The 15,596-nt window shown below is 37.9% G+C and overlaps 1 protein-coding gene across 4 annotated transcripts in view; it reads left to right on the forward strand.

The window, feature by feature from the left end:
* The first annotated feature begins 483 nt into the window (after positions 1–483).
* The window catches only part of LOC128656206 (glutathione hydrolase-like YwrD proenzyme), a 628,013-nt gene continuing 612,900 nt past the window's right edge, over positions 484–15,596 (forward strand). For 2 of the 4 annotated variants that reach the window (XM_053709982.1, XM_053709989.1), the window contains exons 1-2: positions 484–594; positions 745–844. The gene's annotated coding sequence lies outside the window, so the exon portion shown is untranslated. The remainder of the gene's footprint in view (positions 595–744; positions 845–15,596) is intronic. The other 2 variants (XM_053709980.1, XM_053709984.1) reach the window with 1 other exon arrangement.

Here is a 15,596-nt window from a genome sequence, read left to right on the forward strand (position 1 = left end):
AAAAATAGGAAAAGGAAATGGGAGAGTATAGAGGGGATATTAAGCACTCTTACACCTATCGCTTGTAATAAGCTGTAAAATTACAGCATGAAATATGTGCTAGCGAATAATAAATGCATATACTGGTATTAAAATCTATAATCTTTATTAAGGAATTTATTTAAAAATTAATGACTAAGGTGATAAACATCACCTATCATTACCCACACAGATATATTACCTAAAGGTACACCACAATTACTGCACTGCTGCTATCATGTCACCCCCCTGTATTCCTGGCCGATATCAGGAACCGTCGGCTTCAGGTGTCAGGGGTAGCATGAGGCAACAGTTAATGCAGCAAAAATAATTATAAGTGGTATTATAAGTTGAGTAATAAAAGTAGTTTAAAAACAAGTTGAACTACACAAACATGTTTCAGCTGTTGCACAGCCTTTCTCAATGTGATTCAGCAAGTGAACTGACAAAACCTTTAATTCTGGCATAATCACCTTTCCTGACTCTGGCTGTGTATATAAGTCTGACACTCCCCTAAGAAACTGCTTGGATATTGTCTTGTAACCTCAGTTCAAGTCTAAGCTAAGCTGTGTGAAGGTACCTCTCTGTTTGCTTCATGCCTGTTTGTTTTTCCTTGTGCTCTAAGCCTCTCAGTGTGTGTGGGTTTTTTCAGGAGATTTCAAGGTAATCTACAACCTGTGAGGAATCCTTTAACAAACTCTTCTGCTGTTAATTTGTTTCCTAAAGGTGAAGTCAGCACTACCAATCTGGATCACCAGCTGAATGTCTGATCTCAAACACAGCCCTTTTCAGACACAGACAGCTGCAAGATTCTCCAGAGTAGTTTGTAAGTAATTTTGCTTATTAATTGTTGCTGTGAATCTCACTGGAATACAAATACTTCAACTTAATGGGACTCAGAATGCATAATATATTGAACTTTCCTCTTTCTAATCATTTGAACATTTGTATCTGGAATCCTCATATGCTTAAAGCTGCATGCTGTTAATTTACATTTACCTATGTCCTGGGAGTTTTCTTAAGGCTAGATTACGAGTTTTGCGTTATGGCTCATAACGCTGCTTTTTCACTGCCGCTGCTATTACAAGTCTTGTAGGTATAGCTGTACCGTACACTTTTTTGGCCGTAACGCAATGTAACTACCGCACCTTTCAAAAAGTATTTTTTCAATGGGACTTTGATAGCAACGGTATTACGAGTTTTGCCTGGGAGGCCAAAAAGTGAGCGGTACAGCCTATACCGACAAGATTCGTACCGCCATCTAAAGTCAGTAGTTATGGCTTTTGCACTACAAAGCTGTAGCATAAAACTCATAACTAAAGTGTTACAAAGTACACTAACACCCATAAACTACCTATTAACCCCTAAACCGAGGCCCTCCCGCATCGCATTATAATAAAATGATTAATCCCTAATCTGCCGCTCCGGACATGAGCTCCATACCGCACACAAATACCAGCGCTGCTTTGAGCTGATTTTACGTGCTCGTGCACGATTTCCCCATAGACATCAATGGGAAGAGCCGGCTAAAAAAAAGCCTAACACTTGCAATAAAGGAGCATAAAGCACCGTAACGCAGCCCCATTGATTCCTATGGGGAAAGAAAAGTTATGTTTACACCTAACACCCTAACATAAACCCCGAGTCTTAACACCCCTAATCTGCTGCCCCCAACATCGCCGACGCCTGCCTACAGTTATTAACCCATAATCTGCCGTCCCCGACATCGCCGCCACCTACAGTACACTTATTAACCCCTAATCTGCCACCCCAAACATCGCCGCCACATACATTACACTTATTAACCCCTAATCTGCCGCCACCTACATTACACTTATTAACCCCTAATCTGCCGCCCCCAATGTCATTGCTACCTACCTACACTTATTAACCCCTAATCTGCCACCCCCAACGTCACCGCCACTATAATAAAGTTATTAACCCCTAAACCTAATCCTAAATCTAACCCTAACCCTAACACCACTAACTTTAACATAATTAAGATAAATCTAAATAAAAATTACAATTATTACCTAAATAATTCCTATTTAAAACTAAATACTTACCTGTAAAATAAACCTTAAGCTAGCTACAATATAACTAATAGTTACATTGTAGCTATCTTAGGTTTTATTTTTATTTCACAGCTAAGTTTGTAATTATTTTAACTAGGTTGATTAGTTAGTAAATAGTTATTAACTATTTACTAACTACCTAGTAAAAATAAATACAAATTTACCTGTAAAATAAAACCTAACCTGTCTTACAGTTAAACCTAACATTACACTAAAATTAAATCAATTACATTAATTAAATACAATTAACTAAATTACAAAAAATAAACACTAAATTACACAAAATAAAAAAGAATTTATCAAATATTTAAACTAATTACACCTAATCTAATAGCCCTATCAAAATAAAAAAGCCCCCCCCCCAAATAAAAAAAACCCTAGCCTAAACTAAACTGCCAATATCCCTTAAAAGGGCCTTTTGCAGGGCATTGCCCCAAAGAAATCAGCTCTTTTACCTGTAAAAAAAAATACAAACAACCCCCAACAGTAAAACCCACCACCCACACAACCAAACCCCCCAAATAAAATCCTATCTAAAAAACATAAGCTCCCTATTGCCCTGAAAAGGGCATTTGGATGGGCATTGCCCTTAAAAGGGCATTTAGCTCTTTTTCTTTGCCCAAACCCTAAGCTAAAAATAAAACCCACCCAATAAACAATTTAAAAAAAACTAACACTAACCCCCGAAGATCCACTTACAGTTTTTGAAGACCGGACATCCATCCTTAACGAAGCCGGGAGAAGTCTTCATCTAAGCGGGCAGAAGTCCTCAACGAAGCCGGGAGAAGTCTTCATCCAAGCGGCAGGAAGTGGTCCTCTAGGCGGGCAGAAGTCTTCATCCAGACGCCATCTTCTATCTTCCTCTGCAGAGCAGCTCCATCTTCAAGACACCCGGCACGGAGCATCCTCTTCTGTTGACGACTACTGAAGAATGAAGGTTCCTTTAAGTGATGTCATCCAAGATGGCGTCCCTTGAATTCCGATTGGCTGATAGAATTCGATCAGCCAATCGGAATTAAAGGTGAAAAAATCCTATTTGCTGATGCAATCAGCCAATAGGATTGAGCTTCAATCCTATTGGCTGATCCATTCAGCCAATAGGATTGAGCTTGCATTCTATTGGCTGATTGGAACAGCTAATCGAATGCGAGCTCAATCCTATAGTCTGATTGGATCAGCCAATAGGATTAAAGCTCAATCACCTTTACCTTTAATTCCAATTGGCTGATAGAATTCTATCAGTCAATCGGAATTCAAGGGACACCATCTTGGATGACGTCCCTTAAAGGAACCTTCATTCTTCAGTAGCCATCAACAGTAGAGGATGCTCCGCGCCGGATGTCTTGAAGATGGAGCCGCTCCGTGTCGGAAGGATGTAGATAGAAGATGCCGTCTGGATGAAGACTTCTGCCCGCCTGGAGGACCACTTCTTGCCGCTTGGATGAAGACTTCTCCCGGCTTCGTTGAGGATGGATGTCTGGTCTTCAAAAACTGTAAGTGGATCTTCGGGGGTTAGTGTTATTTTTTTTTAAAGGTTTATTGGGTGGGTTTTATTTTCAGTTTACGGTTTGGGCAAAGAAAAAGAGCTAAATGCCCTTTTAAGGGCAATGCCCATCCAAATGCTCTTTTGAGGGCAATGGGGAGCTTAGGTTTTTTAGATAGGATTTTAAGTTGGGGGGTTTGGTTGTGTGGGTGGTGGGTTTTACATTTGGGGGATTGTTTGTATTTTTTTTACAGGTAAAAGAGCTGATTTCTTTGGGGCAATGCCCTGCCAAAAGGCCCTTTTAAGGGCTATTGGCAGTTTAGTTTAGGCTAGGGTTTTTTATTTTGGGGGGGCTTTTTTATTTTGATAGGGCTATTAGATTAGGTTTAATTAGTTTAAATATTTGATAATTTATTTTTTATTTTGTGTAATTTAGTATGACGGTGACGTTGGGGGCGGCAGATTAGGGGTTAATAATATTTAACTAGTGTTTGCGATGCCAATAGAATGCGAGCTTAATCCTATTGGCTGATTGCATCAGTCAATAGGATTTTTTCACCTTTAATTCCAATTGGCTGATAGAATTCTATCAGCCAATCGGAATTCAAGGGACGCCATCTTGGATGACGTCATTTAAAGGACCTTCAGTGTACGGCTGGGACCGTATGTAGAGGATGCTCTGCGCCAGATGTCTTGAAGATGGAGCCGCTCCGCGTTGGAAGGATGAAGATAGATGATGCCGTCTGGATGAAGACTTCTGCCCGCCTGGAGGATGACTTCTTGCCACTTGGATGAAGACTTCTCCCGGCTTCGTTCAGGACTTCTGCCCGCTTGCATGAAGACTTCTCCCGGCTTGATGAGGATGGATGTCTGTTCTTCAAAAACTGTAAGTGTATCTTCGGGGGTGTTAGGTTTTTTTAAGGGTTTATTGGGTGGGTTTTATTTTTAGATTAGGGGTTTGGGCAAAGAAAAAGAGCTAAATGCCCTTTTAAGGGCAATGCCTATCCAAATGTCCTTTTCAGGGCAATGGGGAGCTTAGATTTTTTAGATAGGATTTTATTTGGGGGTTTGGTTGTGTGGATGGTGCGTTTTACTGTTGGGGGGTTGTTTGTATTTTATTTTACAGGTAAAAGAGCTGATTTCTTTTGGGCAATGCCCCGCAAAAGGCCCTTTTAAGGGCTATTGGCAGTTTAGTTTAGGCTAGGGTTTTTTTTATTTGGGGGGGGGCTTTTTATTTTGATAGGGCTATTAGATTAGGTGTAATTAGTTTAAATATTTGATAATTTCTTTTTTATTTTGTGTAATTTAGTGTTTATTTTTTTTGTAATTTAGTTAATTGTATTTAATTAATGTAATTTATTTAAGTGTAGTGTAATGTTAGGTGTTAGTGTAAGACAGGTTAGGTTTTATTTTACAGGTAAATTTGTATTTATTTTAACTAGGTAGTTAGTAAATAGTTAATAACTATTTATTTACTAACTAGTCTACCTAGTTAAAATAAATTCAAACTTAGCTGTGAAATAACAATAAAACCTAAGATAGCTACAATGTAGCTATTAGTTATATTGTAGCTAGCTTAGGGTTTATTTTATAGGTAAGTATTTCGTTTTAAATAGGAGTTAGTTAGGTAATGATAGTAAGTTTTATTTAGATTTATTTTAATTATATTAAAATTAGGGTTAGGTTTAGGAGTTAATATATTTATTTAGTGTTAGTGATGTGGGAGGCCAGAGGTTTAGGGGTTAATAACTTTAGTATAGTGGCGGCAGTGATGTTTGGGGCGGCAGATTAGGGCTTAATAAATTTATGTTGGGGCAGCAGATTAGGGGTTAATAAGTGTAGGTATGTGGCGGCGATGTCGGGGGCGGCAGATTAGGGGTTAATAAGTGTAATGTTGGTGTCGGCGATGTCAGGGCAGCAGATTAGGGGTGTTTAGACTCAGGGTTTATGTTAGGGTGTTAGGTGTAAACATAAATTTTCTTTCCCCATAGGAATCAATGGGGCTGCGTTACGGATCTTTACGCTCCTTTATTGCAGGTGATAGGCTTTTTTTTAGCCAGCTCTCCCCATTGATGTCTATAAACCAGATCAAAGAAGCACTGGTATTTGTGTGCGTTATGGAGCTCAACACAACCATATTGCCCGCTAACGCAGGTTTTTGAAAAACCTGTAATAGCAGCGCTATTAAATATAAGCGGTGCAAGTTATTACCGAGCCAGCCATAACGCAAAACTCGTAATCTGGCAGTTTATTAATTAATTAACCTCAATTGCTCTGAACTCATATGTCAGTTATCTGCAACATTCTCAAATACTTACCTACCAGTTACTATTCCACTTGGCTTTATTTTCAAGTTGTGTGCATTTATTTGCTTCAGTTGTTATTCCTATCTCTGCAGTTCAACTGCTCATGTTGTATAGACCTAAACTAACTTTTATATTCTTGGGAGAGATAGGAATATCTATATTAAATATAAGATTAATTAGGAGTAACATACCTCATGTTATATCCTTTATTCCTACGTACACACTTACCTTTTCTAGCTAGTTAGGAATATGCAGATAACTAGTAGGTGTGACAATTTCTAAACCTCAATAAAAGTAATAAAGAGAGAAATAAATACATTACATCATAACATTTTAATATAAATTATGCAAGATAAACTGTATCTAATATACACAGTAGCTTTCATATATAAAGTACAAAGTAGTTTCAAAATACAAAGCTATTGGTCAAATTGTTTGCATGGAGTTAAAGTGACAGTAGTATCACTCTAACTCCACGCAAACAATTTGACCAATAGCAACAAAGGGAAGTAATATATAATAAGGCAAATGAGGCACTAGCAGCATCTTGATAAAGCCCCAAACAGAGGGTGAAACGCGTAGAAGCTGTAAGCCTCAAATAACCAACTTAACTGAACATTATATTAAGCACCCAGAGGATCCATGTCTTTTTACCATATAGGTGTGAGTGATATCTGCGTACAATTTGTACTAAGTGCAGTATTATCCACCTTAGAAATTTATAAAGACAGCGGAGAGGGTGACTAATTCTTCAAATCACTTGCGCAAATGTAAATCTACGGATCTTTTGAAATTCCACGCTGAAATATTATAAAGATCAGTGACATCACCATTTTTTAAATCCGCAACCGTTACACCTGGCGGCTTCTGCCAAACCGGAACACAGAGTCTTGAATCTAGAATACAGGAGCCGTGGACACAAGGAAACTTTCTGTTACAGAATATAAGTAACGATCTCCCCTGCAAGCCTTTCAGGGTAAAGTATTAATAAAATATGGAATTGATTGTATCCACATCATAAGAAGTGACGGTAAGACTGTATCAATTTCAACTCTTTTAAGGGACTGCTACAACTTAACTCTCCTAAGTGACTGTAACAACCCAACTCCTTCAAGTGGCTTAAAATAATTTATTTTATTTTTTTTTTGAATTTTTTTTTTTTATTTGGTTTGGAAAATAAAAGTAACAATTGGGGACACGCAGGACCCCTGATCTGAAAGATATAAACAAGAAATTCAGACACGCAGGTCCGAAGTAAATACACATACTGAAAAAGGTACTAAGTAAACAGAAAATTTCCCTGAAGCATGTAAATAAGGATGATATGAAGTCATGTTTCCCTGCTCGGGTAATAAACAAGTTAAAACTAGCCAGTAGGGAAACTAATACTGTTTTGGGATGGGAAGATTTGCGGCGAAAATAGTTCGCCTAATTTGAACCCTGGTGTGGGTTCTATAGAAATGGGGGCAGGGGGGGTGAGCTGGTACAAGATACCTAATGCAAGTAACATACAAATGATTGGGTATAACACATTGTAAGGGTAGTGGGTGAGCGGTGCTTGTTCTGGGCATAGCATAATTCCCTTACCCTCCCTTATAATATAATGAACCTTAGACTATTATGGATTACATAAAACTGGGCCACCTTCATAGACGATACGGGCGTTGCTGCACATCATCACTAGACTGAGTAGATTAAGCCTACAAATATCTTGTGGGAATAAGTTATCTCACTAATAGTACGTCAGTCGACTTCAAAGTAGGATTCTCGTGTTAATGAAATTCAATGCCTTCAACATCGCTACCTCTCGCTGTATAATGAAGACCTAAGTTAATTGTGCCTAGGTTTACGTGTTCCTGGGTTAGACTACCTTTGTGTGATCTCCCTCAGGACCCTGGCCACTGGCCCGGAAAGGAGAAGCACGTTATGTGAAAATTGTCTTGGATAATAATGAAATGATGATACATCAAAGTATAATGGTAACATATAGATGTCCCTGCTAGGGGCCCCCTCAAACCCCCAGACAAGACAGATACATAAAAAGGTTTATCAGTATCATTGAAGGCATTGTATCGGTAACCTATGCTCAATACAGTAGTAAGATAGCTGCTGCGACATCCGTATCCCGGACCCTCATAAAGATGTCTCTCCTGGGGCCCCCCACTAACCCACAGGTGAGGTGAAAAGACATGGCGTCCGCTACCTATATCACAGAAGCCATCAGTAACCTGTGTAATAGTAGTAAAACAGCGAGCTAAATTAAATAGTGTCATAACATTATCAGACAATGTGAAAGGTTGAAATATTCTCCCTCTTGAAAAGGATATGCATGACCCTCCATCTAGTTTCTAGAAACTTCAGCAAACGGATGTGTAACAATTATCACAACAGGAAGTTTGGGTAGAATTAACAGCCCCACCAATTGTATGGCATAGGAGACAAGATGGCTCACTAATCATATAGGCAGTAACTAACTTAACAGTAGATTTGTACAGATAGAGAAGAATAATAGGATATTTCAGATAACCATTTCTGATAAGGCTTTAGAATTTTTATGCTGACTCTCCATGTACCAGTGTCTTAGTTACGTTTCTACAGTATACTATACAGTCACAAAAGCTTAAAGAAAACTCTTAAAGTAACTAATGATACAATGAGCTATAATCTGGACAAAGAATTGTGAACATTAATACACAGCGTTTGCGTTTACCGTAGTTAAGTAGCCAGCACATATCTAAAGACAATCAGTATTCCCCATTATTCATAAACTGCAAGTATGTTCATAATAACATTATGCTATTAGAGTCCATGAGCCGGCATAAGCTCATTATCAAGCAATACACAGCATGTAGCAAAGATATCAAACTATCGGTTGATGGATTATAGCTAAGATAGATAAACTATTACACTTGCAGAATGGTAGTTCAGATCTGTGATTGTCATATTCTCTTATACTAAGAGTTCTAAAAAGTGTAATTGTAATCAAAGGTTTAAGGCATAAACCTACAGTTAAATCCAGTGAGTGGCAAAGAGTCAATTCTGAAATTAACCTGGATTTACAAAGGACTGGTTCTTTCATCCTACTCCGGTTTTATTGTTAGGGCACCATACAGGAACAAATACAGGACACAGCCGTACTAGCTCTAAAGGTAACAGCTCTTGTCTTATGTAGGTCGCTTCCACTTTTATTTCCACTCTCAGTTCCAAAGACAACTGTCGTTGAGCCTCTGGCTTCCGTGTATAGCCCATGACACATTCAACTGCTGCAGGCTTATCCGCAGGCCCCTGAGTGATCGGTTGCATCATTGCGTGATCTCGATCTGCTGCTCCGTCGTCCTGACCTGCTTGTAACTTTAACTAACAAGTAATTGTAAATAGACTTACAAGTAAGGGTAGGTAACTTAAATCTGTGAGGAAAATTCCACTGATAGTGCCCTAGCAGAGTCAAAGCTAGATTTGTATTTAGTTAGAAAAAATATTTTTCTCCATTCATACACTAAAGTTTATTAAATCAATATTTTAACCACACATACATTTTAGCAAGAGCTAAAAAATTAAAAACACTGCACCCAGGTTGAGCTATGGTTTTTAAATTAATCTGAAATCAGCATCAAAGGTATCTTGCAGCAAAATTATAAATATAGGCTAAGCCTTTACAATCCGAGGGCTAGATTAAGTTTAAATTTTACCAAGTTTTAAAGCTGCATTTTACCAGACCAACAAGGGTGAGCAAGTTAAAAAGAAGGGAAAGACAAAGCTTATCCCAGAGGACCCCTGGGATAAGCTTTGTCTTTCCCTTCTTTTTAACTTGCTCACCCTTGTTGGTCTGGTAAAATGCAGCTTTAAAACTTGGTAAAATTTAAACTTAATCTAGCCCTCGGATTGTAAGGGCTTAGCCTATATTTATAATTTTGCTGCAAGATACCTTTGATGCTGATTTCAGATTAATTTAAAAACCATAGCTCAACCTGGGTGCAGTGTTTTTAATTTTTTAGCTCTTGCTAAAATGTATGTGTGGTTAAAATATTGATTTAATAAACTTTAGTGTATGAATGGAGAAAAATATTTTTTCTAACTAAATACAAATCTAGCTTTGACTCTGCTAGGGCACTATCAGTGGAATTTTCCTCACAGATTTAAGTTACCTACCCTTACTTGTAAGTCTATTTACAATTACTTGTTAGTTGTACCTTGCTCTTAACTTTAAATCTGTGGCAGGAGGTATCAGTGGTTAGGAGATTATAAAACTCAAATTGGGCAATTCGCCCTTAACCACCAAATCTCTTGTGTATAATATACTCTGCCCTACCCCCACCCACTCTCACTGCTTGTAACTTTACAGTCAACCCACTGCGGGCCAAAATAGATGAAGGCGCTTTCGTCATAGTGGTCGCCCGTTTTTTGGGATCCAATACCACCAACTTACTGGGTCTATGGTTGGGGAGTTTCTGTCGCCTGTCTCCCTGTAGTGCAGCTGCTCCATCCACAGAGATCCCACGCGTGTGGGAGCGTATTGCTGCGTTCACCGCTTCCACCACCTGGGTGAGTTGCGCTGAAAGAAGTGTCTGAAGGGTCCTGTACGACAGATGCTCCATACTTTCAGTATTCAGGGATTATTCCCCTGGTTATCTTATGCAATGTCTTGCAGAAGGGTCAAGTGACGATCTCCCAGAGGCTCAGACTTCTGTTCCATTAGTAGCTTCTCCCGTAGCAATGGCGTCCGCAATTAGCTGCCTCATGGCTTTACCAAAGTCCTTGGGGTAGTTATCGTTCTCAAACTAGAGTCATTTCACTAAAGCACAGTGTAATCCTTGAGTATATATACCCAAATAATATAATTAGGTATCCTTAAAATCTCTGTTATAGCTTTTAAATAATCTAATACAACAGGAGCTCTTAATGTGCATGTCTGGCCACTTCAGCGGCCAGCTCCACCCCCAAATAATTTGTTTTTAAAGGGAGCGCGTTCCAGGATTTTTTTAGTTTTTTTTAAATAATTTTTATTGAGGTTCAGTTCAAGGCTTACAAGTATTAAACGTCAAGACATATCAGGCAATACAGAAATTAATGGTTACATGACTTCCATCTGATACATATCAGGATAGATATATATATATAACATGAATTCATGACTTTTACATTCTTTGTATAAAAAATATTTGCCATACAATCTGTATACCAACTACATGTCGTATGAGGCCACTCTTGGACCTCTCAACTATATACATAATGAGTCGTTACAGTTGGTAAACTGAGACAAAAGGAGACCACTCATGGGTCTCAAATGATGAACCTTTTTTTTTTTTATAGAATAGATAACAATATATAAAGGTTTTACAATATAAACAATATACAAAGATTGTCTATGCAATATAAATATTTTGTACAATGGTAATTATTAATTAGCATAAGACACACTATTCCACAAACAATAAAACATCAGTATGAACAAATGGTATGTCACTTAACTGTTAAATTAATTTGATAACATAATCTTAAGCTTGGTCATCTATTAAAAGTTATAACCGCAGAGAATCTGAGTAGATCAATTATCAGCATAGTAAATGTCTACTTGGGTCGTAGAGTATGAGCTAGGTAGTGAACGGTTGAGAAGAAGATTAAAGAAATTAGAAATAAGGCAGAGGTTGAAAGGTTAAGAATAAGGGAGGGGGGGTCTTAGATGTAGAGAGAGAGAGAAAAGATTTAAGAGTTACTCTACTAGACCAATGAAGTTCTAAAAAAAATAATTTAGACTACCAGTAATTTTCTCATGAAGCATACAGTATTATACCAATGAATCAGAGTTCAGACTATGCATGTAAAAGGTGTGACAATTTAAAGACATACATGAAAATAGCTGTGAAATAAGGTTCTATGGGATTTATTTTCCTTTGCTTACGATGTAAGCTCATAGGTGTAACCAGCTGGGAGGGAAAATTACAGATATTCAATAGTAATTATCATAGTATAAGGAGAAGGGGGGGGGGGAGGAAAGGGAATGATCTTGATGTTGTGTAACCGGAATCAGATAATATATAAATGACCTTCAGTCAATATTTCTGTTTGGTATTTTGTGAAAAGGGGGGGAAGGATACGGATGGGAAGCAGGGTCGGGGAAAGGGAGGAGAGGGGAGCGGAGCCTTGTGAAGAGCCAAATTTAAAGTGAGATGAGTAAAGTACAATGAAATTTCAAAACATCAAATAAAGTAAGATAACGCCAGGGTTGGTGCAAAATTTCCTAGATAAGATATGAAACAATTTATACATAGAGAAAACAAAACAAAACAAAGCAAAAAAAAACAAAAAAAAAACAATGGTAATGACAAGAATAATAAGAATATGGGGGCCTATCCCCCGGGGGGCATGAATTAAATAAATATTAAAATAGAATTGTTAGTGTCCTAAGGGATTAAGTAAAGAGTATAACAATATTTTAAGATAGGGGAAGGGGGACTAACAGACCACCTCTGTTCAGAGTATCTGGGTAGCGTCACCTCAAATGTTTAACTAGAAATCTGACTCGCCGTCTACCTAGTCATTTATTAAGCTGTTAGGTCAGTGGAATAATGATTGTTAAATTAAAATATTGATTGAAGATCGAGTCCTCAAGACTGCTTGTCAAAAGCTCTGTATTGTGTCAAAGTCTCCTAATCCTCTACTGATGGCTATCGTCTATAATTAAAGCACCATATGAGTCTCGGCCTATCTTTGAGATTGTAAAGGTAAGTGGTCTGCATATGGAGAGTCAGATTAGTCTGAGGGTATAACCTGGGAAAGGAGTCATATCAGAAGTGAGGATATGCATTACCATTTCCTGGTGGTGTATAACTCTGGTTAAGTTAATAGTCTAAGTGAGATCGCCTCTTGAAAGACGTTCCATTGAGGACTACATAAAACATATCAACAGAATATCAATTTACATGTTATCATAAGCATACAAAAATAATCAATGAACATAGAAAAAAACAACAACATTTCAACAAGGAGAAAGTATACATTACAGTTCCGCTGTCTTCTAACAACTGGAATGGATGAACTGGAACCTAAAAAATAGACAAGAGACCAGTCCAGAAACCTGAAGTAGATGAAGTAGGATCAGGATTAAGCACAGTCCAATTCTTGATTTTGGTGCTTGGCATTTGGGGCCTGTAATCTCTGTGGGGGAGGGTCCCAATCCTTAGCTATGGGGCTACGTTTCTCAGGCCTATGACGTGCTGGGGCTGTAGAATCTTGGGCATCAAGGGTCCGAGTCTGTGTGGGATTGAAGGATCTTGATGGACCTTGAAACCACCGGTCTATAAATTCTTTTCCTCGGGAGGGGTCGTCCAGTGTGATCATGGATCCGTCTTTATGGATAAGGAGCTTTGTTGGGTATCCCCATCTATACTTGATCTCTTTTTTCCTAAGTATGGCTGTGATCTCTTGGAAAGAATTTCTCTTTTTCATAGTATACTGGGATAGATCCGGGAAAATATGGATATGTCTGACTCCTTCTGGTAAAGTAGAAGTGTTAAAGGCTGCTTTAAGTATTTGCTCTTTGTACGTAAAGTAGTGGAAACGTACAATAGTATCTTGTGGTTTGTCTGTTGAGACATTTCTGCCTCTTGGAAGCCTATGCACCCTATCTATAAGAGACTCAGATGTATTAGTGGTTGGTTTAAGGTGTTTGCAATATTCTAATATGATGTCTTCCAATTCCTTGGGTGACACTTCTTCTGAAATACCACGAAACCTGAGATTATTTCGTCTCGAACGATCTTTGAGGTCTGCCACCTTGGCCTCAATACTATCGACATGATCTACTATGTTCTGTGAGTAGGAGATTAGATTAGCTTGTTCAATGGCCAAATCTTCTTGCTTACGTTCTAGAGCCTCAGTGCGTTCATTTATAGCACCTATATCTCGCCTCAATTCAGCTACAGATCCCCTTATAGTTTTAGTGAGTGTCTCTTCTAGATTCTTCATCCTCTCAGTGAGAGTGTCAACAATTTCAGAGACTGTAGTGTCAGCCATCTTGACTATTGAGGTTGGGGTTGTAGTGTGGGATGTTGTTGCAATTTGAATCTGAGGTTCAGGTTGAGAAAGTGTTTCTGGGCTTTGTGATGTGGCTTCAAGTATAACTACTGCTTTGAAGTGGTCTGCTAAGGATTTTTTAGGTAACGTAGCAGAATGTTTCTTCCTATTGCCTTGTGGCATGTTAGATTTCTATATTCAAGGAACTGGCTCTATGTAGGCCCTGGACACTGCTCTTGCCCCCCGGGTGGATATAGCCATGAGGTATTTAAGCCATAGTGGCTCTTAGTGCCAAGTTATAATATAAAATATCCAATGATAAAGGAAATATTAGCTGCTACCTCTGACAGGGTCAGACAAGTACCCTGGCTGTTTTCTTGTCTTGAAAGTGTGTCTCCCCTCAGGGGCTATGCCACCACTGGGTGCTGATGGGAAAAGGAGAGAGGATATGACCCGCTCCTAAAGTAAGAGCGGGAAAGGGTGAGGGGGGACACTGCAGGACTTTTTATAATAATAGAATCTTTGTAAATGATATGCTTAAGTATTTCTAAGGTTTTAATTATTTCCTATCATCATATAACTGTTGGCCTTCTATAGTGGTAATCTCTTTTTATGAGTGTAAATCATTGCTATTCCGACATCGATTATAAAGCTCGCTTATAGAAAGTTTAGATAGATTCATACAGCACCTTATCCTATCATCTTATAAGAATCCCTTTCATCATATAGTGTTGGTTTTTCATTATGGTTCTCTCTTCTAGTATGAGCGTGCAATATTGTTAAATATCAATTCTATAAGCTCGCATATAATAAGTTATACACAATTTTTATTGTTTTTTTGTTATATAACGATAAAGTTCATAATTAATTTATATTCTAATATCAAAATATATTAATTAAAAAAAATATTCCTAAAACTAAAAAAAATTTATGCCAATAATCTGAGTTAACTATTTTATTCAATATCTTGTATGTTTAGCAAATGATTGATATTTGATGTCAAGTTTAGAATTTTAATTTTAAGTTTAAAGTTGAGATTTCTAACTATTCATATAGAATTAACATCCTATGGCTATCGAATAGCGCCCTCATTATTTTTTTCTATAGTCCATTTTGCATAAATACTTATCTAGGAAGGAGATAAGATATCGAGTGGCTTTGATAGGATGTTATTTGGTATAAGCGCTAACTAAGTACTTCTCAATCATCTCAGAAGGGCCTGACCAAATAAAAAGCAGGTCATCTATGTAACGCTTGTAAAAGTGCACATAGGACCTTAAAGGATTATTAGCTCCAAAGATGTGGCACAGTTCCCATTTGCCAAGATAAAGGTTTGCATAAGAGGGGGTAATATGCATACAGTTATTTGTCTTTTTGACTAATTTTGGAGTGTTTAACCTGATATTTGCATATACCTTTCTATATTAAATATTTTTTCTTGTAACGTTTTACAATGATACTTTTGCTCCTGCTCATGTTTTATCTATGTATTTACCTGTGCTTATTTTGCTGCTGCAGCTTGCTGGGTCATTCACTTTAACTGCATTGTGTTGAGGGTGTTTCTATCAATTCATTTTTAACCAATTAAAAATAAGGTGGAGCACTTTAGGTTATGATTATGGCCCACGGCCGAAACATGTCAACCGTCTAGTGCTTTCACCCTCTCTTTGCACTTTGAATCTGCATGGATTTTTTAACTTT

Source organism: Bombina bombina, chromosome 4 (genome assembly GCF_027579735.1).
Source record: "Bombina bombina isolate aBomBom1 chromosome 4, aBomBom1.pri, whole genome shotgun sequence".
In the NCBI taxonomy this organism is placed as follows: domain Eukaryota; kingdom Metazoa; phylum Chordata; class Amphibia; order Anura; family Bombinatoridae; genus Bombina; species Bombina bombina.